This window comes from Lactuca saligna, chromosome 7 (assembly GCF_052625555.1).
Source record: "Lactuca saligna cultivar CGN05327 chromosome 7, ASM5262555v1, whole genome shotgun sequence".
In the NCBI taxonomy this organism is placed as follows: Eukaryota; Viridiplantae; Streptophyta; class Magnoliopsida; order Asterales; family Asteraceae; genus Lactuca; species Lactuca saligna.
The window spans coordinates 157,006,288-157,031,751 of NC_136423.1; the positions used below are offsets into that span (position 1 = coordinate 157,006,288).

General features: G+C 39.9%; 1 pseudogene; it reads left to right on the forward strand.

Moving 5' to 3' along the window:
* Positions 1-24,236, forward strand: part of LOC145007381 (phosphatidylinositol/phosphatidylcholine transfer protein SFH8-like) — a 143,199-nt pseudogene extending 118,963 nt beyond the window's left edge.
* Positions 24,237-25,464: the final 1,228 nt, after the last annotated feature.

Here is a 25,464-nt window from a genome sequence, read left to right on the forward strand (position 1 = left end):
TCACTGTGCTTGTGCGTCGAAAGCACCAATGTCGGCGCACTAGATTAATTATGTAGGATGCTAGTTGTTATATGAATTTTACAAGTTTACATGATTAGGTTGAAATAGATCCCAAAGCTAGACCCCAAGGCTAGGCCCATATTTATGTATTAGGTTGGAATATACCCCAAGACTAGGCACAATTATATGTTTGGTATGTGGTACTTTGGGGAACCCACTAAGCCTTATGCTTACAGTTTACGTTTATGATTTCAAGTACTTCCGGTAGGAAAAGAGAAGGGTCCGGCATGATGGTACATCATCCTCCCCTCTTGATTTATGCACTTTTTGGTATTTGTACTCTGATGTTTTGGATATTGTACATTGTAATTGACTTGGAACTATTTGATGATTGAAACTATCGATTTAAAAATGAAAATTTTTATCATTGTTTTTAGGATCTTATATATATAAATAAATGTATTCAATTCTTCTCTAAATTTCCTAGTTTAAAATATTCTGGTATATATGTAATCGTTGTCGTGTTTTACAATATATCTTGAATCTTATGCATTTTTGGAAATTTTTATTTGCAATAAGGCACCTTGTGCCCTTCTTTTCCACATGAAAAATATTGGACTGTCATAATTAAAGCCCCTCATATCTGCCTTTTGTGACACATAATGTGTTGTCCAACTCCCCCCACCTTGTATGCTACCGAAGTGATTTTGGCTAATCATAGAGGATTTTAAGAATTCCTTTTGCCCACTTTATTATACTAGTTTTCCATGCAACTCTTTCCTCTATCAAACTTCTCATGGTTAAAAAATTTACCATTGCATCATACATACCTTTTGCATAACAATGAACTTTCCCCTCCTTGGAAAGCCATGCGTCATCAAACAAAGTCACCATGCTAGTAAATTTTGTGCTATATTTGTGAAGCGACGTGCCATCCCTTTCAACAAGAAATTCTTCCAATTTATTCTTAAATAAAGGTACATGCAATTCCTCATGATGAACTTCACGCTCGTTTCCCACTCACACCATTTTTCGATCTGAATTAGAAAAATTCCGAAGTCTCAAAATTTCTTATCTGACCTCATGATTGATGTCTTTGATATATTTAAAAAATGGAACTTGCTCCAATATCGTTTCATCTATTGTTTTCGTCAATCATTCATAAGCATTAATTATAACTACAAACACCTAATTTGGTGGTAGTATAATCTTAGTCATATAACATTATCTCGACATTTCCAAATTAAAACTTCATTACCTAACATGATTTTTCGGGCATGATTCAAGTGATTTCTTAGGAATATACTTTTGTAAACATATATACACATAAAAAATCTAGGCATACAATCCTAAGCATAACTCTAGCTAGAGCTAGCAGTGAGTCAACCTAGGTTGGGTTTGGGTTCAACTCATTTATTAATTGGGTTGAAAATTTCAACTAGACTTAACCTGATCTTAACCTTTTTATTTAGATGAGTTGATATTTCCATCCCAACCAACCTTTCAAATAAATAGGTTGTCATCGGTTTGACATTTTTATGTATTTCTCAGCCCAATCTATTAAATAAATGAGTTAAACTTGCGCTAACCCATTTAAAGTAAAAAAAAAAAATGAGTTCCAAACTTAAATAAAATTTCAAAGTATAACAACACAATCAAAATTCACAAATACAAATAAATGTTCAATAACATTAGAAATATTTAATTTCAAAGTTAAAGAGTAACTAGTGTTGTTGGTACTAAGAAAAAAGATAAAAATTAGGATTGCATTAATTCTTAAATTAAATATATGCTAAAGTTTAATAGATTTGTGGGTTAAAAATAGGTCATTAATTCTTACACAACAACCTATTTAACTATATGGGTTAGGCGGATTGATCCATTTAACTTAAATGGGTTGAAATTCATCCCAACCTGCTAATTTTGGTTTGGGTTTGAGGGTTGTGTCGATTTTTGTCGGCTTTAAGTCTAGTATTCATAAGTAAACGTGTATCCCGAGTCTCATAGTTTAAGCTGATTCTCATAGTTTAAGCGTAGGAAGGATAATCCAACCTAATACTCTTAAATTATGACTTGCAACACCCGTACTTTTGAAACACTTCAAATACAATGGTTGCGCATCTATCATGACGTTAATCCATGATCAAAATATGCTTTATTACAAATAAAAACCTTCAATTATTTATCAGAGTTTATAAACATTGGTTTTACAAATGATAATTATAACCATAGGATAACAAAAGAGATATGACATATTCGAGAGTGTTCTAAGTATTCTAAAGGATCTTTACTAGCGTATAAACTTCTAATCCTTAGTCTTCAATACTAGATACATAGCAATTCAAAAAAATAGTATCCGTAATTCAAAACACATGTGAGATACATGGATGTAGATTTAGCAAAATAAATATTAAATATACTTTCAAAACATTGAATAAGAACTTTAACTTTTCACAAAATTTCCATACTATAAACTTACGAGCTTCTTAAAACTGAAACTTACTTCCATATCCTCACTACTAGAATATATGCCTTTAATGACGTGCAAACCACGACACTCACTGATTTATGTTACGCAAAAGAGAGTGACCTTAAAATAATGTCATTTCTTCAAAAAATTTAAGGATTTACGTCACGCATTTTTGTGTGCCCTAAAATTAGTGTCTAAAGAAAAAAAATTAAAAACATGGAGGGTGCTTTATCTTAAAACGCACGTCCTCTATGCATGTCGCTTTATAATTTTAATGAAACACGCATTTAGACAGGGGGAAACGAAATCCCCAAAATTTTGAAAACCCACCTTCTACCTTTTTTTTTCTATCTTTCATCTTCTCTATCTCCCATCCGATCTGCTTCTCTGCTAATCCTGACCTCCTTCTTATCGTTCTCTTCAAACATCTCGTTCCTAACCTTTTCCGTTGGCCACTAGTCCTTCCCCATCAGCCATGCTCTTACCGAATGATCATCTGTCCAAGCACAATTGGCGGTGTCTATCTACTTTTCTTCTGTTAGTTTATGCAACTCGAATCCTAGTTAAATCGAGTCGAAATTCTCTTTACACCCTGAAGATGATGACGCCTTTGAAGCTGTTTTCTGCACCTCTGTATCATCAATATTACAACCCTCCTTGGTCAAAATCACCGATTATTGGATCGATTGTGATTTGTCTTTTTAGGGTTTTTTTTTTCAGAAGAGACTGGAGATTCTATACTATCAGAAAGATCGGAGCTTTTTGATGATGATAAATCGGACACGTCCACACTTATTCTGCTACCTACTGAAGTTGGTCTTCTTTCATTCTGCTGATATTCTTAGAAAAGAACCGGAGCATGAAACCTTTGCAAGACTGAGAATCATCCCATCTCTCTCTCTCTCTCTCTCTCTCTCTCTCTCTCTAATTTCATCATCACCTTCGAATCATTCATGCGAAAGTCATCAATTGGGAACCTTCTACACAATGGATCGGTGCTTGAGATTTGCTGAAAGCACAACAGATTTTCGTTAAATGTATCGGATTCCTAGATCCTTAGAAGACACCTTTCTTCTCCACATTTGCAATTCTTTATTCTTCTAAACCGTCTAAGCGGTTACCATAGGCTACTATATAATCTCATGCAGACAATCGACCTTGCTTACTAAAAATTGAAGATTGATTGTAGGTAAGGGATTGAACCCTAATTTCATTTCTTCATATCACGAACTCTGTCTTTCGAAAATGTTTTTAATCTGACATATAGTTCATCTCTTCTCTCCTAGTTTGGCAATTTCATCGTAAGAGTTTCCTGTTGTGCCACCTATATCTCCATGGTCGTCATCAATGGCCGATTCGCTTCAGGTATTCCCTAATTCTATCAACTAATGTTTCTTTTTGGTCTGAAGTTTGTTCTATAGTTCATATACTTCCCATCAAGTTCTCTCTTAACACCATTCAAATATCAACATTTCCCCTATCTTGATTTAAGTTCCAATTTTAGCTTCTGGCTTGGATAGACATTCTTAAAGGTTAATTGGTTTTGTTCTGAGATTGTTATAATTTTCTAATTTGATAACTAATAGTTATCCATGATTTAGGTATCCTCATCAACTAATTTAATGTCGTTTTTTTGTCTATTTAATTTGATTAAGGTTTTGACCTCTAGAGAAAGTATTAAACCTAATGGAAAATACTTTAATTCCATACAATCCTATTTATTAACTTGCGGAAGACAACTGTAACACCCAAAGTGTTGAAGGGCAAGAAAGGAAAGAAAAGCCCTAATTTTAAGGGTAGACTCGGCGAATCCAAGGAGGGACTCGGCAAGTCCGAGCGGGATCCGGGTCGAGGAGTAAGCGACCGACTCGACGAGTCGGCCAAGGTGACTCGGCGAGTCTGGTCTGAACGAGGAAAACCCTAATCCTGGGAGTTGTACCCTATTTAAAGGGTGTTATGTCCCTCCCACATCCCCCATATCACCCTAGAGAACCAGTACACCCTTGATTTCGTGAGAGATTCCATCATTTGAGAGATAAAGCTTGGAGGAAGGAACTTTGGAAAAGGAACTTGAAGATCAAGTAGGTTGCTTCAAAGGAGGAGGTGTAGATCCGACATCTACTTCAGTGGTATTCATCTTGGAGGTAACAAGCTGCTATTTTCCCTTCTTTGCACCTAGATCTATGTGTGTATTTGGGCATTCATGGCATTAGAGTGACCATTCGAGCTAGGGGTTTAGATCTGAGGTTGTTACCTCAGATCCATGCTTATTTTGATCTAAAACCCCGTAAAGTATCAGCCCTTGAATTTATTTTGAAGCCCCTTGGCCTTAAACCCTAGTTTATGGCATATTTTGCCTAGATCTCCTTCTCTACACGTAAAGTTTGCAAGTTTACGTGAGGAATAGGCTTGGGAAGGGTAGATCTACAGTTTGTAGTCCATGCATGACTCAAAATTCCTCTGCATGTAAGGAGAACTGAAGGGAATCAACGAGTCCTTTGAATGGACTTGGCGAGTAGCATGAAGTTGTGGAGAAACTCGACGAGTGGGATGAACAACTCGTCGAGTCGTATGAAGATTTCCATGTACTCGGCGAGTCTGTTCTTGGACTCGGCGAGTCAGGTCGCGAAACCCCAAACGCTTCGAGTTGAGACTCGAATCAGTGAGTCGGGTGGAGACTCAGTGAGTTGGACAGGTCAAGACTCAGAAATCGGTAGACTCGGCGAGTCGAGTCGTGAATGGAAGGAATCTGATCATTTTGAACTCGGCGAGTCAGTAGGGTGACTCGGCGAGTAGGGTTGACCTGGAAGGTTGACTTTGACCATGACTTTGACCTTCTTCCAGGGTTGACTTGGATGTCTTTCGGGGGTCAATTAGACTCAGTGTTGCATTGATATTGGTAGTTCGGGGAGCAAGGGGAGCAGGAGTTCCGTGAGTTGTCGGGCAGCAGCTAGTGAGGTCATCAGCAAGTTTAGCCAGTGCAGGTGAGTTTCCCTTTGTGTGAATGGGTCTATGGCCACAATGCCGGCCCATGTAGTTATGAGTAGAAGACCCTGGGGTTAGCCCTAGGCACAGTATGCTAGTATGATATTCAGGACGAGGTCCAGTAATAGTGGGCGGGTGCCCAAGGATTCGTTTGTGTGCTAGATTATACTTGTTGTCTGTGTGATACATGTATGCGCCTGGTAGGGAGGTGAGTGTGGGCGAGGTCCCGTATCTCACCAATAGCAGAGTGTGGATGGGGTTCCATATCTCATTAGTAGCAGAATATGGGCGAGGCCCAAATTAGAACAGGAGTGAGAGTGGGCTAGGCTCGTACCTCACTACCATTAGGAGCGTGGACGGGGTTCCATGACTCATCAATAGCAGAACATGGGCGAGGCCCAGGATAGGCGAGGCCTTAGGACAGAACCAATTGCATGCGTTTAGCTATGTGTTGTGAAATGTTTATGTGTTATTATTTTTGGTGGGGGAGGCCCTGTGACAGGTGAGGCCTAAGTAAAACAGAATTGTATCCGAGCGGGGCTCGAAGCCAGGCGGGGCCTGGAGCGGCGGGGCCGTTGTAGCGGGCGAGGCCCAAGGTAGTGGGTGAGGCCCAAGATAGCGGGCGTGGCCTAGTATGTGCAATATGTGGTTATGCATGGTATGTGGTAGGGTGGGGAACTCACTAAGCTTCGTGCTTACGGTTTTTAGTTTTGGTTTCAGGTACTTCCGGTAGTGGAGGGAAGAGCTCGGGGTGATCTCATGGCACACACCATAGATTAGACAGCCTAGGAATGTTTACTCTGATAATGAATATGTTTTTTTTGAAAACTTAAACTCATATTATGTTTTGGAATGATGAATTTACTTTAAGTAATGATTTATTAAAAGAAATTTTTGGTCTTAAATTTTGGGTCGTTACAAGTTGGTATCAGAGCCTTGGTTTGAGGGATTTGGACATGCTCTCGGGTGTGTCTGAACTCAAACCGAGGATTTGGTATGAAAGTTTTCAAAACAAAAAGATAGTTTTGTAAAAATAGAATTTCGAGAAAGAAAATGGTTTTAGAAAAGTAAAAAGAATTCAGAAAGAAAAGAACTTTGAAAAGAGAAAAGAGGTGTGGTGCATGCAATCAACCGAGCTCAAGTAAGTACCCCAAAATACCCATACAAGTCTATGTTTTGATTATCAGTTAATAGAACAACATGCTAGATTAGGACTAAGGATCTAGGGAAGATGCCTTATGTGCCTTTTATATGTGCTTTTGATCTGCATGATAGTGCTGAATAGTCAGTAGTAGGATAGCCTGATTAGGTTATGACTGAGTTTATGAGTTGTGTTGCATGCTAGTTCAGATTCTTGCTATGTGGATATGATTGGTTAAGTATGTTATGGTTAGATTTTCCCTTGTCTAAATGCTGCTTGCTTTGTGCACCGTGGGATTCTAAGTGCTGGGAGTTACCCATTAGGTGGATACGTCATGTCACATGTGATCAGGGTTGAATAATCTCAGAGTGTTGGATTTGGTCCTATTGCGCAGCTCTTGTTTGAGTCGAACCGTTGTAAGAATGAGTCTTTTACTTGAAGGATTATCTGAGCCTCATCACATGTGATGGTATCCAGGTAATGGCTAATTGGCATTGCGAGGAGGCCTTCAGCAGCTGAGGACTGGTTTGAGTTGAGTCAAAGGTTTCCCTAGGGTAAGCCTAGGATGAGGTAGTGCTGGGAGCAGTAGTAGTAGAAAAGGGACCTGGTGGAGTCAAAGCAGTTCTTGAGGAAAGTACGGATATATGTGGAAGGTATTATGGGCCCATACTACTGAAAGTAGAGGATCCGTACTCGATTCGGGAAAGGCTAAGAGAAGACTGAGAACCTGGTAGTGAGTATGTTTGGTCTCGCAGTTGTGAGCAGTATTCTGATAATGGTTATGTTATGTGTTTCAGTATGGTGACATTGCAAGAGGGACCAGTGGGCGGATCAGGCGCCGGAGAGGGATTGGGCTCGGGTTTAGGGGCCGAGCAGCTCGAGGAGCGGATGAGAGAGCTGATATCAGCCGAGGTTACGCACAATATTCTAGCTCAGACTCCTGTGATCTTTGGCATGATCAAGGAGGGTATATTGGAGATTTTGGATGAGAGGCTGGGAGCCTTCCATACTGAGATGATGGCTTTGTTGGGAGCGCGTACCTTGACATTTCGGGAGTTCAGGGCTTGCGGGGCACTAGATTATCATGGGGCTAGGGACCCCATCTCTAGCAGCAGATGGTTGGCTAATGTTGCCAACGCATTCCGTACGAGCCGGTGTGACAACCGTCATTTTCGGGTCAATTTGTGACAATCGTCAATCTTGAGTCAAGTCAAGTCATCAAGTCAAGCCGGTCAACTCTATTAAACCTTGTGTATTAGGGTTAGTGTTATGTTCGCATTTGTATGAGTGTAGTCGATGAATCGATAAAGCAAGAACATATGAATTTTTGATTCGCATTTGGATTGATGATTGAGGGATGATTCGTGAAGAAAAACGCGAAGTCAAGGACTATGAAATTGTTGGTTGCAAGAATTTAAAAACTCGATTGTGGAGTTGTTGATGCTCATTTTGCGAAAGTAAAACAATCGAGTGTTCGCATCTATGAATCAATTTGAAGTCAATTGGGTTAATATTCGCATATGGGTTCAACATATGAAAAATTTTGATTTCGCAAGTTAGAGTTCAAGAACTAAACTGTGTTCGCATCTGGAATGAAAAATTTTGTGAATCGCATTTGATTAATTAGGTTAAAATGCGAAGGGATGCGAAGGGATGCGAAGGGTGTAAGAATGAAAATGCGAAGGTGATTAATGCGAAGGGATGCGAAGGGTGTAAGAATGAAAATGCGAAGGTGATTAATGCGAAGGGATGCAAAGGGTGTAAGAATGAAAATGCGAAGGTGATTAATGCGAAGGGATGCGAAGGGTGTAAGAATGAAAATGCGAAGGTGATTAATGCGAAAGGATGCGAAGGGTGTAAGAATGAAAATGCGAAGGTGATTAATGCGAAGGGATGCGAAGGGTGTAAGAATGAAGATGCGAAGTATTTCACAGTAGAATGCGAATTGGGGAAGAAAACAGAAGATTTCAAATATTGTCCCTGGAGTTTCGCATTTTTGGAAATAAATACTCAACTTCGCAAATGGGGGTCATAAAATGATGAAATTGCAGAATTTTAAAGAGATACACACACATAGACAACCACACATATATTTAGAAAATTAAACTAAAAATGGGATATAGACAATTGTAAGACATCGTTCTTGACTTTTGAGTCCAAAGACGTATGATCCGAACTTTAATTGTGAAATCGTCCTTGATTGAGTCAATTTCCTTTATAGGAGTAATATATTCCATTGTGCCCTGCAAGTTAAAAAAAAAATAAAAAAAAAAAATCAAAGTCACAATCAACCACCCCACACCCACTCTATGACCAGCCATACCTCCCCACCTTACCTATGTCACTTCAATGTTCCCTTACACTCAAATTTCACTCACCCCCACGTTTTTGAGCTGGAACAATCAACCACACTCCTCATTTTTCTCTCATTTCTCTCGTTCCACTAAGTAACAAACATCACTTTTTCTCTCAAACTCTTCTACACAAATTTTCGAGATCCAAGGCTGGATTCAAGTGTTCTTCCACACTTAATTCTCGAAAACCTTCAAGGCATCTCCAAGTGTTCTTGAATTAAACACTTCCATTCTTCAACAATCATCTACTGAAATCACTCAAGGTGAGTTCATACCCCTACATTTTCATGATTTCTCAAGTTTTCAGGGGGTGAATACAAGTTAAAACACTAAGAACCTATCAAAAGTTTTCTAACAGCCTTCATCAGAAAAGTTCAACTCCATTCACGGACTGTTTTGGGCATCTTACACATTTTTGTTTTCAAAACTGTACAAGGTGCGAATAGTTAAAGTTTTTAGCTTTAAAATGGCTACTTGCACATCTCCATACGATTTTTCTACAATTTATGGCGATTTTTACAAAACTGCCTATCATTTCAAACAACAATCCGGACCAGTCTGTGATTTTGGACTTTTTCACCCAAGTTAGAGGTCATTATAAATTGAGATAAAATTTATGAGCAAACTAGACACATTTTGTGAACTCTCAGAATTTACGGATCTAGTTTTCGACTTCGTATGATTTTTCTATGATTTTTCCAAATACAGGGCAGAATGGCTAAAGTTAGCCAACAGCATGTAAATATCGTAACACTTTGTATTATGTTGAGCAAAGTGTATAATCATAAGTTCTAATATTTGAATGTGTTTCCGTGTTAGTTTATCATTATGAACTGGAATTAAGACATTCATATTAAATATTAAATATTATTCATTCATTTTGGAACACGTATTATTAGACTATAAAATGTATAGTTTGATAAATTCACAATACTAATACATTTCCATAAAAGAATTCATACATATTACATACATTTTAGATAAACTATAATAGGTATAGTTTATGATACATCACTCAACGCACTCGTACAAAAAGGGGTACAAATACAAAGTATCGGGTCTCTATACAAAAAGGGGTACAAATACAAAGTACCGGGTCTCTATACAAAAAGGGGTACAAATACAAAGTACCGGGTCTCTATACAAAAAGGGGTACAAATACAAAGTACCGGGTCTCTATACATAAAGGGGTACAAATACAAAGTACCGGGTCTCTATACAAAAAGGGGTACAAATACAAAGTACCGGGTCTCTATACAAAAAGGGGTACAAATACTAAGTACCGAGTCTCTATACAAAAAGGGGTACAAATACAAAGTACCGGGTCTCTATACAAAAAGGGGTACAAATACAAAGTACCGGGTCTCTATACAAAAAGGGGTACAAATACAAAGTACCGGGTCTCTATACAAAAAGGGGTACAAATACAAAGTACCGGGTCTCTATACAAAAAGGGGTACAAATACAAAGTGCCGGGTCTCTATACAAAGCTATTATGATATTAAAACTACACATCCTCTAAAATTGTTAGACTTCAACTATAGTCGCTGAGCGTATATGTTGAGTCATATAAGAATTTAGTCTTGATTGGCCTAGAATTGGTGGTGCCCGCCTCATCTCCTGTTCCTCGTTGGGTTGTGGACCTAGGGCAGACCCACTATATTCAACGTTTTATCTAAGTTAAGCCTTATATAACTTTATATGTTGGACGATTATAGAGGAACTCTACGGATTACTCTAGGGTTCATTACAGCATCATGTAGGATTATTTCTATTCATACTTAACTAAGAAAATATTGGATTTTCTGGAAATCAAACTAAATCGATTTTACAAGGAAAAACGGTTTCTACTTCAAACAAAACTCTTATGAACTCACCAACCTTTGTGTTGACACTCTTTTAAAACTACTTGTATTCTCAGGAAATCAGTGAAACAGGAAAACTTCATCGCTTTGAGGATGGGACGCTAAACCGTCAACAAATTATTTTGTCATCATAATGTAATTGCTTTTGAAACATGCAAACATATACTTTGGTGTAACTTTTGCAATTATATTTATGGTGGTTGTTTTTACTTTGAGCACTATTATACACGTTGTTGTGATACTGTACATGAAGTCCTCCACCCCCAGACGTTTCCGCCATCCTTGGTTTGGGGGTGTGACAGATTGGTATCAGAGCATTGTTTATAGTGAACTAAGTATATCGAACCACATAAGATATACAAACTATAAATGCATTGGGACTAAGGTCTCTGATTTTAAGATTTCAAAACCACTATACCTTTAAGAATAAATAACTTTTGTTAAAAGTATACATGCACGCATACATACTAAGGTCAGCATCATTTTAGGACAAAACAAAAGTAATGATTGTTGGATATCACAGTTAAGCCTGGGGATGTATGATCAGTCTTGGGAATAGCATAGCCTGATCAACTATGCTGGTCCGAGGAGTGATTAGCATATGCCCAAGAATGGTTGTGATGTGGCAACAAGTCTAAAAACTTACCAACACTACCACAATGAAATACCATAGGGGTATTTTGGCATTATTAAAAAAAAAAAATTACATCTGTAAGAACTAAGTAGATCTTTATCAATAGGTCAATAGTTGCTTAGTGGATACATTAAAATTTTATGTATCCAGGACGTCATAGACTTAGAATCTGTGGATCTTTGCTCTACTTCCTGTTCTCGTTGGATTGGGGATTTAGAGTTAGGGTCGCTTATTCGAAGGTCTATCCTGTCCCGAATACATATAATTAGTATGCACTAAACAATTTGTTGAAGTACCTGATAAAGATCATCGTATAATTAGCAAATTAGTACGTTTGCTTAATCATTTCTTATATCCCCATTTCTCGCGAAGATATCATGGCTGGATTCCACCCACACGACGACCCGTACTACCCTAACCACTACAATACCAAATGGCTCGGAGAGGAGCCAGAGAATGATTACCCAACCCCTGTAGATGGTCACCAAGCTGAAGGCTATGCTGATGGTTCTGACTCCGACCCTGAAGTGGAGAACTTAACCCCGATGACTCTTGTTCCGAATCCCAACCCTTGACCGGCTTTCAAGGCCCGATGCCTCCTTGGGTAGAGTGCTTGGAAAGCTGGAGCAAAGAACAAGACCAACATATGTCGTTTAATAGAGAACGAAGCTTCTACAACATAAACGAAGGAAACTCAGCAGATAATTTTTTTTTTCCCAATCCTAGTCTATAGAGTTGCCCGAAACGAGATTCAGAGTAGAACAACTCTCCATAGTATCGCAGAGGTTGATGCAAATACAAGAATACATACGATCTGCACCAATCGCCTTGAGCACACTCGCGAAAAATCTAAGAGAGACCACAAAACCCACTAACTCGTGAAGTTCATTAATATGGACTTCCTTTATGAATTATATATAAGGAATTCTTAAATCGAAGAATAACGCAGGAAAAATCAAATTCTATAACAACTGACTTGTCTTTACTAGTAGGAACTTACCATCTGATCAGTTTTCCTTTTTGCAAACTCATGACAGAACGATGCCACCAAGGAAAAGACCCAGACCTTCGGGCAGCACAACGCCACCACCTCCGACGCCACCTCCCCAGTTTGATCCTGAAATGTTCCAAGCTGCAGTGACAGCAGCCGTGGTAGCTGCAATGTCACAAATTGGCACAAATAGCAATGGTGGTGCTGGATCTGGAGCCACAAACCCTAACCACGGGGATAGTGCAGGACGCACAAGGGAATGCACTTACAAGGACTTCACAAATGGCAAACCCGATTCCTTTGATGGAAGAGGGGGTGTCCTCGCACTAATTCAATGGTTCGAAAGGACCGAAGCAATCTTTGAGATTTGTGCTTGCCCCGAAGCGAGCAAAGTCAAGTACGCGACATTCACCTTCATCGGAAGAGCTCTCACTTGGTGGAACGGCAAAGTTAAGTCGCTTACGCTTGCAGTGGCTAACTCGTTAAGTTGGGAGGACTTAAAGAAGATGATGTTGAAGGAATATTGCCCAAGAGGTGAAGTGCAAAAGCTGGAGCAAGAACTATGGAATCTCCGAATGGCAGGCTCCGACCTTACAACTTACACCAACCGATTTTGTGATCTAGCACTCCTTTGTCCCGCTATGGTCACCCCGGAAGACAAAAAGTTGGAGCGTTACCTCTGGGGATTGTCCCCCGAAATTCAAGATAGCGTGCTCGCCTCAAGACCAACTACCTTCGACAGCGCCAAGGAGTTAGCACAACAACTCATTGACCATCATGCCCACCATGACACTATGACAACCACCCTTACCCAAGCAAGAGGAGGGAACAACGAAAGAAAGTTTTGGGACAACAAGAAGGACCAATCAACCCAAGGCCTCGCTAGGAAGCAACAGATCCTTGCTGTTCATGCTGCCACAACCCTCACCACACCAACTCCCATGAAACCATACGCTGGAACACTTCCAAAATGCAACAAGTGTAACTTCCATCACACTGGGGCTTGCCGAAAGATGCATTGCAAAAACTGCGACAGAGAGGGGCACACTGCTCGTTTCTGTAAGGCACCAACACGACCTATCAACCAGGTACCCGGCTCTAGAGTAAGCCCAACCTGTTACGAGTGTGGAGAAACAGGGCACTTTAAAAGGGAATGCCCAAGAACAAGAGATGCTGGTGGTGGCGGGAGGGTGTTTGCAATCACCGAGGGAGAAACCACTCCGGAACTGCCCGCAAATATCAGTACGTGTTTCTAACATCGACATTTAAATCCCGAATTTCTTTATATGATAAATCTAGCATCGATTAAAGCATGCATAGTAGTAATCATGTGACATCGGGCGAGTTATTCCTCGCCATAATCAAATTCTGGTACTACGAAAAGTCATCCCCATCTTTCCTCTAAATTCCTGGATCCCCATTCGAAGTGCAAATTTCGGGACGAAATTCCCTTTAACGGGGGGATGATGTGACAACCGTCATTTTCGGGTCAATTTGTGACAATCGTCAATCTTGAGTCAAGTCAAGTCATCAAGTCAAGCCGGTTAACTCTATTAAACCTTGTGTATTAGGGTTAGTGTTATGTTCGCATTTGTATGAGTGTAGTCGATGAATCGATAAAGCAAGAACATATGAATTTTTGATTCGCATTTGGATTGATGATTGAGGGATGATTCGTGAAGAAAAACGCGAAGTCAAGGACTATGAAATTGTTGGTTGCAAGAATTTAAAAACTCGATTGTGGAGTTGTTGATGCTCATTTTGCGAAAGTAAAACAATCGAGTGTTCGCATCTATGAATCAATTTGAAGTCAATTGGGTTAATATTCGCATATGGGTTCAACATATGAAAAATTTTGATTTCGCAAGTTAGAGTTCAAGAACTAAACTGTGTTCGCATCTGGAATGAAAAATTTTGTGAATCGCATTTGATTAATTAGGTTAAAATGCGAAGGGATGCGAAGGGATGCGAAGGGTGTAAGAATGAAAATGCAAAGGTGATTAATGCGAAGGGATGCGAAGGGTGTAAGAATGAAAATGCGAAGGTGATTAATGCGAAGGGATGCGAAGGGTGTAAGAATGAAAATGCGAAGGTGATTAATGCGAAGGGATGCGAAGGGTGTAAGAATGAAAATGCGAAGGTGATTAATGCGAAAGGATGCGAAGGGTGTAAGAATGAAAATGCGAAGGTGATTAATGCGAAGGGATGCGAAGGGTGTAAGAATGAAGATGCGAAGTATTTCACAGTAGAATGCGAATTGGGGAAGAAAACAGAAGATTTCAAATATTGTCCCTGGAGTTTCGCATTTTTGGAAATAAATACTCAACTTCGCAAATGGGGGTCATAAAATGATGAAATTGCAGAATTTTAAAGAGATACACACACATAGACAACCACACATATATTTAGAAAATTAAACTAAAAATGGGATATAGACAATTGTAAGACATCGTTCTTGACTTTTGAGTCCAAAGACGTATGATCCGAACTTTAATTGTGAAATCGTCCTTGATTGAGTCAATTTCCTTTATAGGAGTAATATATTCCATTGTGCCCTGCAAGTTAAAAAAAAAATAAAAAAAAAAATCAAAGTCACAATCAACCACCCCACACCCACTCTATGACCAGCCATACCTCCCCACCTTACCTATGTCACTTCAATGTTCCCTTACACTCAAATTTCACTCACCCCCACGTTTTTGAGCTGGAACAATCAACCACACTCCTCATTTTTCTCTCATTTCTCTCGTTCCACTAAGTAACAAACATCACTTTTTCTCTCAAACTCTTCTACACAAATTTTCGAGATCCAAGGCTGGATTCAAGTGTTCTTCCACACTTAATTCTCGAAAACCTTCAAGGCATCTCCAAGTGTTCTTGAATTAAACACTTCCATTCTTCAACAATCATCTACTGAAATCACTCAAGGTGAGTTCATACCCCTACATTTTCATGATTTCTCAAGTTTTCAGGGGGTGAATACAAGTTAAAACACTAAGAACCTATCAAAAGTTTTCTAACAGCCTTCATCAGAAAAGTTCAACTCCATTCACGGACTGTTTTGGGCATCTTACACATTTTTGTTTTCAAAACTGTACAAGGTGCGAATAGTTCAAGTTTTTAGCTTTAAAATGGCTACTTGCACATCTCCATACGATTTTTCTACAATTTATGGCGATTTTTACAAAACTGCCTATCATTTCAAACAACAATCCGGACCAGTCTGTGATTTTGGACTTTTTCACCCAAGTTAGAGGTCATTATAAATTGAGATAAAATTTATGAGCAAACTAGACACATTTTGTGAACTCTCAGAATTTACGGATCTAGTTTTCGACTTCGTATGATTTTTCTATGATTTTTCCAAATACAGGGCAGAATGGCTAAAGTTAGCCAACAGCATGTAAATATCGTAACACTTTGTATTATGTTGAGCAAAGTGTATAATCATAAGTTCTAATATTTGAATGTGTTTCCGTGTTAGTTTATCATTATGAACTGGAATTAAGACATTCATATTAAATATTAAATATTATTCATTCATTTTGGAACACGTATTATTAGACTATAAAATGTATAGTTTGATAAATTCACAATACTAATACATTTCCATAAAAGAATTCATACATATTACATACATTTTAGATAAACTATAATAGGTATAGTTTATGATACATCACTCAACGCACTCGTACAAAAAGGGGTACAAATACAAAGTACCGGGTCTCTATACAAAAAGGGGTACAAATACAAAGTACCGGGTCTCTATACAAAAAGGGTACAAATACAAAGTACCGGGTCTCTATACAAAAAGGGGTACAAATACAAAGTACCGGGTCTCTATACATAAAGGGGTACAAATACAAAGTACCGGGTCTCTATACAAAAAGGGGTACAAATACAAAGTACCGGGTCTCTATACAAAAAGGGGTACAAATACTAAGTACCGGGTCTCTATACAAAAAGGGGTACAAATACAAAGTACCGGGTCTCTATACAAAAAGGGGTACAAATACAAAGTACCGGGTCTCTATACAAAAAGGGGTACAAATACAAAGTACCGGGTCTCTATACAAAAAGGGGTACAAATACAAAGTACCGGGTCTCTATACAAAAAGGGGTACAAATACAAAGTGCCGGGTCTCTATACAAAGCTATTATGATATTAAAAGTACACATCCTCTAAAATTGTTAGACTTCAACTATAGTCGCTGAGCGTATATGTTGAGTCATATAAGAATTTAGTCTTGATTGGCCTAGAATTGGTGGTGCCCGCCTCATCTCCTGTTCCTCGTTGGGTTGTGGACCTAGGGCAGACCCACTATATTCAACGTTTTATCTAAGTTAAGCCTTATATAACTTTATATGTTGGACGATTATAGAGGAACTCTACGGATTACTCTAGGGTTCATTACAGCATCATGTAGGATTATTTCTATTCATACTTAACTAAGAAAATATTGGATTTTCTGGAAATCAAACTAAATCGATTTTACAAGGAAAAACGGTTTCTACTTCAAACAAAACTCTTATGAACTCACCAACCTTTGTGTTGACACTCTTTTAAAACTACTTGTATTCTCAGGAAATCAGTGAAACAGGAAAACTTCATCGCTTTGAGGATGGGACGCTAAACCGTCAACAAATTATTTTGTCATCATAATGTAATTGCTTTTGAAACATGTAAACATATACTTTGGTGTAACTTTTGCAATTATATTTATGGTGGTTGTTTTTACTTTGAGCACTATTATACACGTTGTTGTGATACTGTACATGAAGTCCTCCACCCCCAGACGTTTCCGCCATCCTTGGTTTGGGGGTGTGACAGCCGGTGTCCTGAGGAGGACAAGGTCATACTCGCTTCCTGTCTTCTGAAGGACAGAGCGAGGGATTGGTGGGAAGAGATTGGTCATGCTTTGGGTGATGATGTTGCGTTGGACGCGATGACTTGGAGTGATTTCTCAACTAGGTTCAGAGCGGAGTTTTCACCGATTATTGAGGTGCAGCAGTTGGCCCGGGAGTTTCAGGATTTGACGCAGACTACTGAGACTGTGGCAGAAATCACCGCCAAGTTCAAGGAAAGAGCCCTTCTTGTTCCGCAGTATGTCGCAGATGAGGAGATGAAGAAGGCACGATGCCATGAGATGCTGAGGGATGACATCAGGGAGTTCGTGAGCAGGTCCGGTTGTAAGACGCTGGAAGATATGATTTCTCGGGCTAGGGAGAGGGAAATTGATTTGGAGCAGATCTGGAAGAGGAAGCCAGATGTGGTTCAGGTAGCCGCGAGTTCGGGCAAAAGGCCCAAGGGATCGGATTCAAGATCGAGGGATCATCAGGACCGCAGTCGATACGGAAGGTGTGGTAGGACACACGGGGGCGCATACAGGAGTGGTAGTGGTGGTGAGTCTGGCTGCTTCAGGTGCGGTTGGACTAGTCATTTTAGCAGAGATTGTAATGTTACCATCACCCAGGGATCAGATTTGATATGTTTTCACTGCAATCAGCGGGGCCACAAGAAGGCCCAGTGCCCCAGTTTGCTTTCAGCAGGACGGGTGATGGCACCTGCCCCTGCAACTTTGAGGATCACAGACGGCTATCAGGGTCGTGCAGAGGCGCCTGCGGTAGGATGCAGGGCTTTTCAGATGGCTACCTTGGAGACGCGAGCAGCACCGGACGTTGCAGGTATGCGATTTCCGTTTTCAGTTCTTTTGTTTGTGCATGATGATATATTGTTATGGTTCTGCATCATTATTTGTATGAGCGTTTCATTTGAGCGGTTTCATTTTGATCGAGTTATATGCCATCTGCATACCTTGGATATTGGTTAGTAGTTAAGGGATGGGTTGCATCGAAGAAGGTTACTTAGGGTGCAGTATCTGTAGCATGCCTTGGAGGGACTCGGTATGTCTCGCTAGTTCGGAGCCGTATAAGTTTTAGAATGGACATGTTAGATCCTTAGCTATGGTAAGCTTGGGATTCCTCAGCGGATTGATTATGGTAGCAAGGATTAGGATTTCTCTTCATTGAGCATCGAGGCGTAAGCAGGATCGAAGTGGGGGAGAATCCTCCGAGTGTATAAGGGTAAGAGCGCGCAAATCCAGATCGAGTATATGATTTCTGAGAAGGAAAGGAGGTAGTTCAGCGTTTGACGTATTGAGTAGTTCAAGGTTGGGAGTTTGAGAAACTTCCCATCAGTCCGTGCGTGTAAAGGGTAATGGTGAGTATGTGGTTCGGATTCAGGTTGAAGGGTCGCCTGTAGGACTCGTGTGAGTCGGAATGGGGATCATGAGGTCAAATAGCAGGAGATGTTTTCGTGTTAGCAGTCAGTGGCAGAAGCAGCATGTAGAGCATGGAAGAGTGGTGGGAGAGCCTCGGCTTTCTTCTGCAGCAGTTAGTGGTGGAAGTGTTATCAGACTACGGGGCAGCCGTAGCATTCCGTAGTAGCTTCGTTGGCGGAGTCGGGGCGAGGCCCTTATCTCCTAGCATTCAGATAGGGATCGGGAATGGGTAATGGATGATGATGGTAATGAGTTGCATGTATAGCCCATGAGAGGTGAGACCTTGGGTGAGGCCGCTCTAGGATATAGTCGGGTGAGACCCGTGGGCGAGGCCCGTATGAGAATAGTAGTATAGGTGAGACCTGAGAGCAGGGTTGCTCAGTAGTATGGTTGGGTGAGACCCGTGGGCGAGACCCGTGTGTTTTAGCAGCACAGGTGGGACCTGGTAAGGATCTTAGTGTCTAGATAAGGGGATCAGGGATCCCAGGAAATTGTATTGCCAGCATGGTAGAATAGATTGAGCAGTATAGGTGGCGGAAGTTTCTTCGAATGTCGCTGGGAGCGACTAGTGGTTGTGCTGGGTCAGCAATCGGTGAGAGTCGGTAATCCAGATACTGATAGGTTGGTAGGGACCAGGATGGTCTCAGTTCATCCGGAAGCCAGATAAGGAATAGCAGGATTTCTAGTCAGTAGCCGTGCGGGGATGCAGAGTATGGTGGAATTCAGTTAGTCGATCGTGGGGTGCTCGACACCGAATGATAGTAGAAAGAATGCCAAGTGGATACTGGCAATGATGACCCGTACAGAGTAGCAGGAGTAATAGATTCGGTGAATACAGGGTCTTCACAGTAGCAGAGGAGATAAATGGTTATGGAGCGTTGCCTTGGGAAGGCAAGGAAATCGCACAAGGAAAGAAGGGGTGAACCCCTATGTTGCAGTACTCGGAGAATACCAGAAAGATTGTCGGTTGAGTAAGTTGTGTTTCCAGGATGTTCAGAGTCAGGATGAACCCGATATTATTATCGGTAAGGATTGACGTTAGTCTGAATGACTGAGCGGAAGGCCAACAAAGTTAGGCAGCTGGTGTAGAATGGATGGTGGGGTATTGGAGGCAGATCGCAGGCAGTAGAGTATAGCAAACTTCAAGGAAGAAGTTTAGTTTAAGTGGGGGAGAGTTGTAACACCCAAAGTTTTGAAGGCCAAGAAAGGAAAGAAAGACCTAATTTTAAGGGTAGACTCGGCGAGTCCAAGGAGGGACTCGGCGAGCCCAAGCGGGATCCGGGTCGAGGAGTAAGCGACCGACTCAGCGAGTCAGCCAAGGTGACTCGGCGAGTCTGGTCTGAACGAGGAAAACCCTAATCCTGGGAGTTGTACCCTATTTAAAGGGTGTTATGTCCCTCCCTCATCCCCCATATCACCTTAGAGAACCAGTACACCCTTGATTTCGTGAGAGATTCCATCATTTGAGAGATAAAGCTTGGAGGAAGGAACTTTGGGAAAGGAACTTGAAGATCAAGTAGGTTGCTTCAAAGGAGGAGGTGTAGATCTAAGATCTACTTTAGTGGTGTTCATCTTGGAGGTAACAAGTTGCTATTTTCCCTTCTTTGCACTAAGATCTATGTGTGTATTTGGGCATTCATGGCATTAGAGTGACCTTTCGAGCTAGGGGTTTAGATCTGAGGTTGTTACCTCAGATCCATGCTTATTTTGATCTAAAACCCCGAAAGTATCAGCCCTTGAATTTATTTTGAAGCCCCTTGGCCTTAAACCCTAGTTTATGGCATATTTTGCCTAGATCTCCTTCTCTACACGTAAAGTTTGCAAGTTTACGTGAGGAATAGGGTTGAGAAGGGTAGATCTACAGTTTGGAGTCCATGCATGACTCAAAAGTCCTCTGCATGTAAGGAGAACTGAAGGGACTCGGCGAGTCCTTTCAATGGACTCGGCGAGTAGCATGAAGTTGTGGAGAAACTCGACGAGTGGGATGAACAGCTCGTTGATTCGTATGAAGATTTCCATGTACTCAGCGAGTCTGTTCTTGGACTTGGCGAGTCAGGTCGCGAAACCCCAAACCCTTCGAGTTGAGACTCGAATCAGTGAGTCGGGTGGAGACTCAGTGAGTTGGACAGGTCAGGACTCAGAAATCGGTAGACTCGGCAAGTCATGGACTGACTCGGCGAGTCGAGTCGTGAATGGAAGGAATCTGATCATTTTGAACTCGGTGAGTTAGTAGGGTGACTTAGCGAATAGGGTTGACCTGGAAGGTTGACTTTGACCTGGACTTTGACCTTCGTCCAGGGTTGACTTGGTTGTCTTTCGGGGGTCAGTTAGACTAAGTGTTGCATTTATATTGGTAGTTCGAGGAGCAAGGGGAGTAGGAGTTCCGTGAGTTGTCGGGCAACAGCTAGTGAGGTCATCAGCAAGTTTAGCCAGTGGAGGTGAGTTTCCCTTTGTGTGAATGGGTCTAAGGCCACAATGCCGGCCCATGTAGTTATGAGTAGAAGACCCGGGGTTTAGCCCTAGGCACAGTATGCTAGTAAGATATTCAGGACGAGGTCCAGTAAAAGCGGGCGGGTGCCAAAGGATTCGTTTGTATGCTAGATTATACTTGTTGTCTGTGTGATACATGTATATGCCTGGTAGGGAGGTGAGTGTGGGCGAGGTCCCTTATCTCACCAATAGCAGAGTGTGGATGGGGTTCCATATCTCATTAGTAGCAGAATATGGGCAAGGCCCAAATTAGAACAGGAGTGAGAGTGGGCTAGGCTCGTACCTTACTACCATTAGGAGCGTGGACGGGATTCCATGACTCATCAATAGCAGGACATGGGCGAGGCCCAGGATAGGCGAGGCCTAAGGACAGAACCAGTTGCATGCGTTTAGCTATGTGTTGTGAAATGTTTATGTGTTATTATTTTTGGTGGGCAAGGCCCTGTGACAGGCGAGGCCTAAGTAAAACAGACCTGTATCTGAGCGGGGCTCGAAGCCAGGCGGGGCCTGGAGCGGCGGGGCCGTTGTAGTGGGCAAGGCCCAAGGTAGGGGGCGAGACCCAAGATAGCGGGCATGGCCCGGTATATGCAATATGTGGTTATGCATGGTATGTGGTAGGTTAGGGAACTCACTAAGCTTTGTGCTTACGGTTTTTAGTTTTGGTTTCAGGTACTTCTAGTAGCGGAGGGAAGAGCTCGAGGTGATCACATGGCACACACCATAGATTAGACAGCCTGGGAATGTTTACTCTGATAATGAATATGTTTTTTTTTGAAAACTTAAACTCATATTATGTTTTGGAATGATGACTTTATTTTAAATAATGATTTATTAAAAGAAATTTTTGGTCTTAAATTTTGGGTCATTACAACAACATAGTGATCTTGATTTGTTGTATTTTGGAATTGATGTGAACCTTCGTTGTAATTGTTTACAGCAGCACTTCCATCTCGCCCCTTCTTGCAAGTGGCAGCCACTAATGCGGAACTACTCAGCCTCTAAGAGTTGTCTAGATCTAAAGATTGGTACTGTGTTTATATTCTCTTAATTGCATAACATTGCATAACGACTGAGTTATGGTATACAATCAGGGGGTTTCGTATCTGTTTGAATTCTTTGAAAAGTTTGATGTTGTGGTTATCAGTTGCTGCTTACTTACTGCGAAATACAATGGTCCATGCATCTTCTAATTGGCTGCTGGTTTAATTTTTCTTTGATTTTTATAATCATTTTCATTTTAAATCTTACTAGCTTTTAATCTTTCCATCATGACAAGAATTTTGTATTCTTATCTTGCTGATAGGCCCAAAGAAACTTGAATGGGATTGGACCATTGTGCTTCCTAATTTGTTGCTATGAATAGCTGTTGTGTGAATCCTCATTGAAGTCTTCATTTTGGTTTAAGAGAACAAGGTGGAGAGTCTAAAAAGAGACAAGTTAGCAACAGAGAATCTCCTCCAAGAAACAAGTTAGCAACAGAGAACCTTCTTCCCCTTTGTTTACACTTTACATAATCACTTTCAATAATATTATTTTCATTTTTGAATATTTTTAGGGGCTCAAGAACCTCTCTAAAGGTGCCCGTGAACTCATTCAGCATCTACAAAAAATTGATGGCAACAATTATCTTGAAGTAAGTAAGATTAGTTTGCTTCATTAATGAAGTTTATTTCAGCAATAATCTTTAATTAACTTTTTTTTGGCACTATATATTTGTTAACAAACACTTCATCAAATGTATATAATCAATGTTGGCCCTGGTTTTAGACTGCTGTGGAGTATTGTGAAGTCATTTCTAGATCCCAAAACAACTTCAAAGATTCACGTATGCTTCAATCTTTTCATATATCTTTTTTTATAAAAATCACAAGTTCACTATACAATATAAATTTTCTTCTATTTAGGTTCTGGGATGCAAGTACCAGAATAAATTGCTTGAGATAATAAATGCCAGGTAATGTTCTTCTCAATGTCATTTACTAATTATATACATTTTTGTCTTTTATTTTTAAGCTTAATATTTTATAATACTTGAAAGAATAATTTGCAGTGAATTGCCAGACTTCTTAGGTGGCACGTGTACACAATGTTTAGATAAAGGGGGTTGTCTTTTATCTGATAAAGGACAATGGAATAATCCTGAAATCTTGAAGGTTAAACTCAAAAGCACTTGTAATATTTTTTATATATATTTATTTAAACTAAATCAACTGTTGTGGACTTTTTTTTTGACAGTTGGCTCTTAATAGTGAAGCAAGGCGTGCAAGACAGGTGGGTAAAGTTTTAAATAGTGAAGAAAAGATTGTTGCATATACTAAGCCTCAGCTTCATGCGGTAGGAACAACTAAATAACTATTTTTTTAAATATATATTTGCCTCATTATTTATTTATTTATTGAGCTGCAGCTAAGAAGCTGTGATACATCGACTGCTGAGTCAGGGTCAGAAGCTAAAGATATTGCATCTCCGAAAGCAATGAGGAGTTATTCAGATCTTAGGTTGACTCCTGTTCGTGAAGAAGTAAGTATTTACTGTTTTTTTTAAGTATAGTTTTTTTTATGTTATTTAAAAGTTATATTTTGTGTTGTGTATAGGCGAAGACAACTGGGGGTACAAGCTATGCGGGTCCATTTTTTGGATATGATGACTATGTTCCGATGGTGGATAAAGTTGTTGATTCTGGATGGAAGAAATAGCCTTCAACTCCAAAGCCTTATGATCCCAGAGGTCAAAGTCAAACACGGACATTGACATTTATTGAAGGTCAAAAGGGAGTAGAAAAAGCTAACGGAATGTAGGTGATGCTTGTGGCATTCTTGATGACTGTTTTTACTGTTTTGAATTCGGTGTTGAAGCGTGTGACTAAGAATTCTCATTTGATGGGCCTGGGAATGAGGAATTCCGACCACCGTCACCGATTCCGTCTTTTAAAGAAGCATAGGTTTTTAATTCCGTGTTGAAAAGGTTTGGTGAGCTTGAAGAGAAGGTTGATACATTGAACTCGAAGCCATATGGAACTTTGTAATTCAATAAATTCCTTTTTTTTATTTGAGTTTTAGGGATAGGTAGGTCATTTTACATTTATATCAACTGATTTGGTTGGGTTGACTTGCAATACTTTTTTGTTCTTATTTCCTCTCCTCTCCATTTTGACTCTTTTGTACAAGAATGTTCTATATCTGTTGTTAAGATGTTCCCCAATGATGATTGTGACCATTTTTTCTTTGTGTATGCGATAATGGAGATACAAACAACTGAAACTTCAGAGAATTCAACCTCACTTCCTGTTACAAAGCATAGAGACAACTAAGACTTTGGAACAATTAACACCACTTGTGATTGCCCACCCGCAGACAATTGAAACATCTGAGCCACCACTGCCACCACCTCTGGTGACAAACATGCCGGAAAGTGAAGCCTAATACATCATTAAAACTTTTTATGTGTAGGATTTACCAGCATCAAGTGGTATAATGCAAGTAAGTTCTTAAAGCTTATGAGCTTTTCATGGAACATTAATCCAATAATTATGGCAATTTCTAATTTTCTTTAATTAGTTAATTAGACGATGGGTAGAGAAAAAAGATTGGAGCGTGTTGCATCTTTTGAAATATGCTACTAGTTTCGGCTTCTCTATTATTCAGGAACACAATATCCAATTATGGGTGATTTAAGGTAACTTAAACATTAAACCTGTTATTATATTTTGTATATGATATGCATTACTTTTATAATATATAATTTTAAATAGAGATTTGTAGTGATATGGATAAAAAATTGCAGGATGGCTTATCCATATCGATATGAGCTATTCAAAATGCATTTTAAGTGCATTATTTTAGTATCCACTTTATGTCTTATTCCTAGTTACCACTAAACAACCTTTAATCTTCTTTCTTATTATGGCACTAAACATTAGATTGAGCAGGCATTTTGGTATTTCAAGTTTAAGATGGTATCATCTTTGTTAGTTTTGCTAATACTTGCATTAGAGATTTTGTTGTGTCATGAAACCATACATAACTCATTTTGGATCCTCAAAATTTATGTTATGTACCAATTTAACTTCAGGTTGCAGCTTGGGATGCTAATCTTGTTACTCCCTATAAACTTATGGGCAATGGAATTGTCAGCTTGGAGTCCATATGTAATGGTGAGCTTTCTTATTTTTCTTTTGGTTGCTTTAAGTCCTTAGCTTCTTTGCACCTCAAACAAATTTAAAACAAAAACTCAGCATTATGAAGTTAGCACAG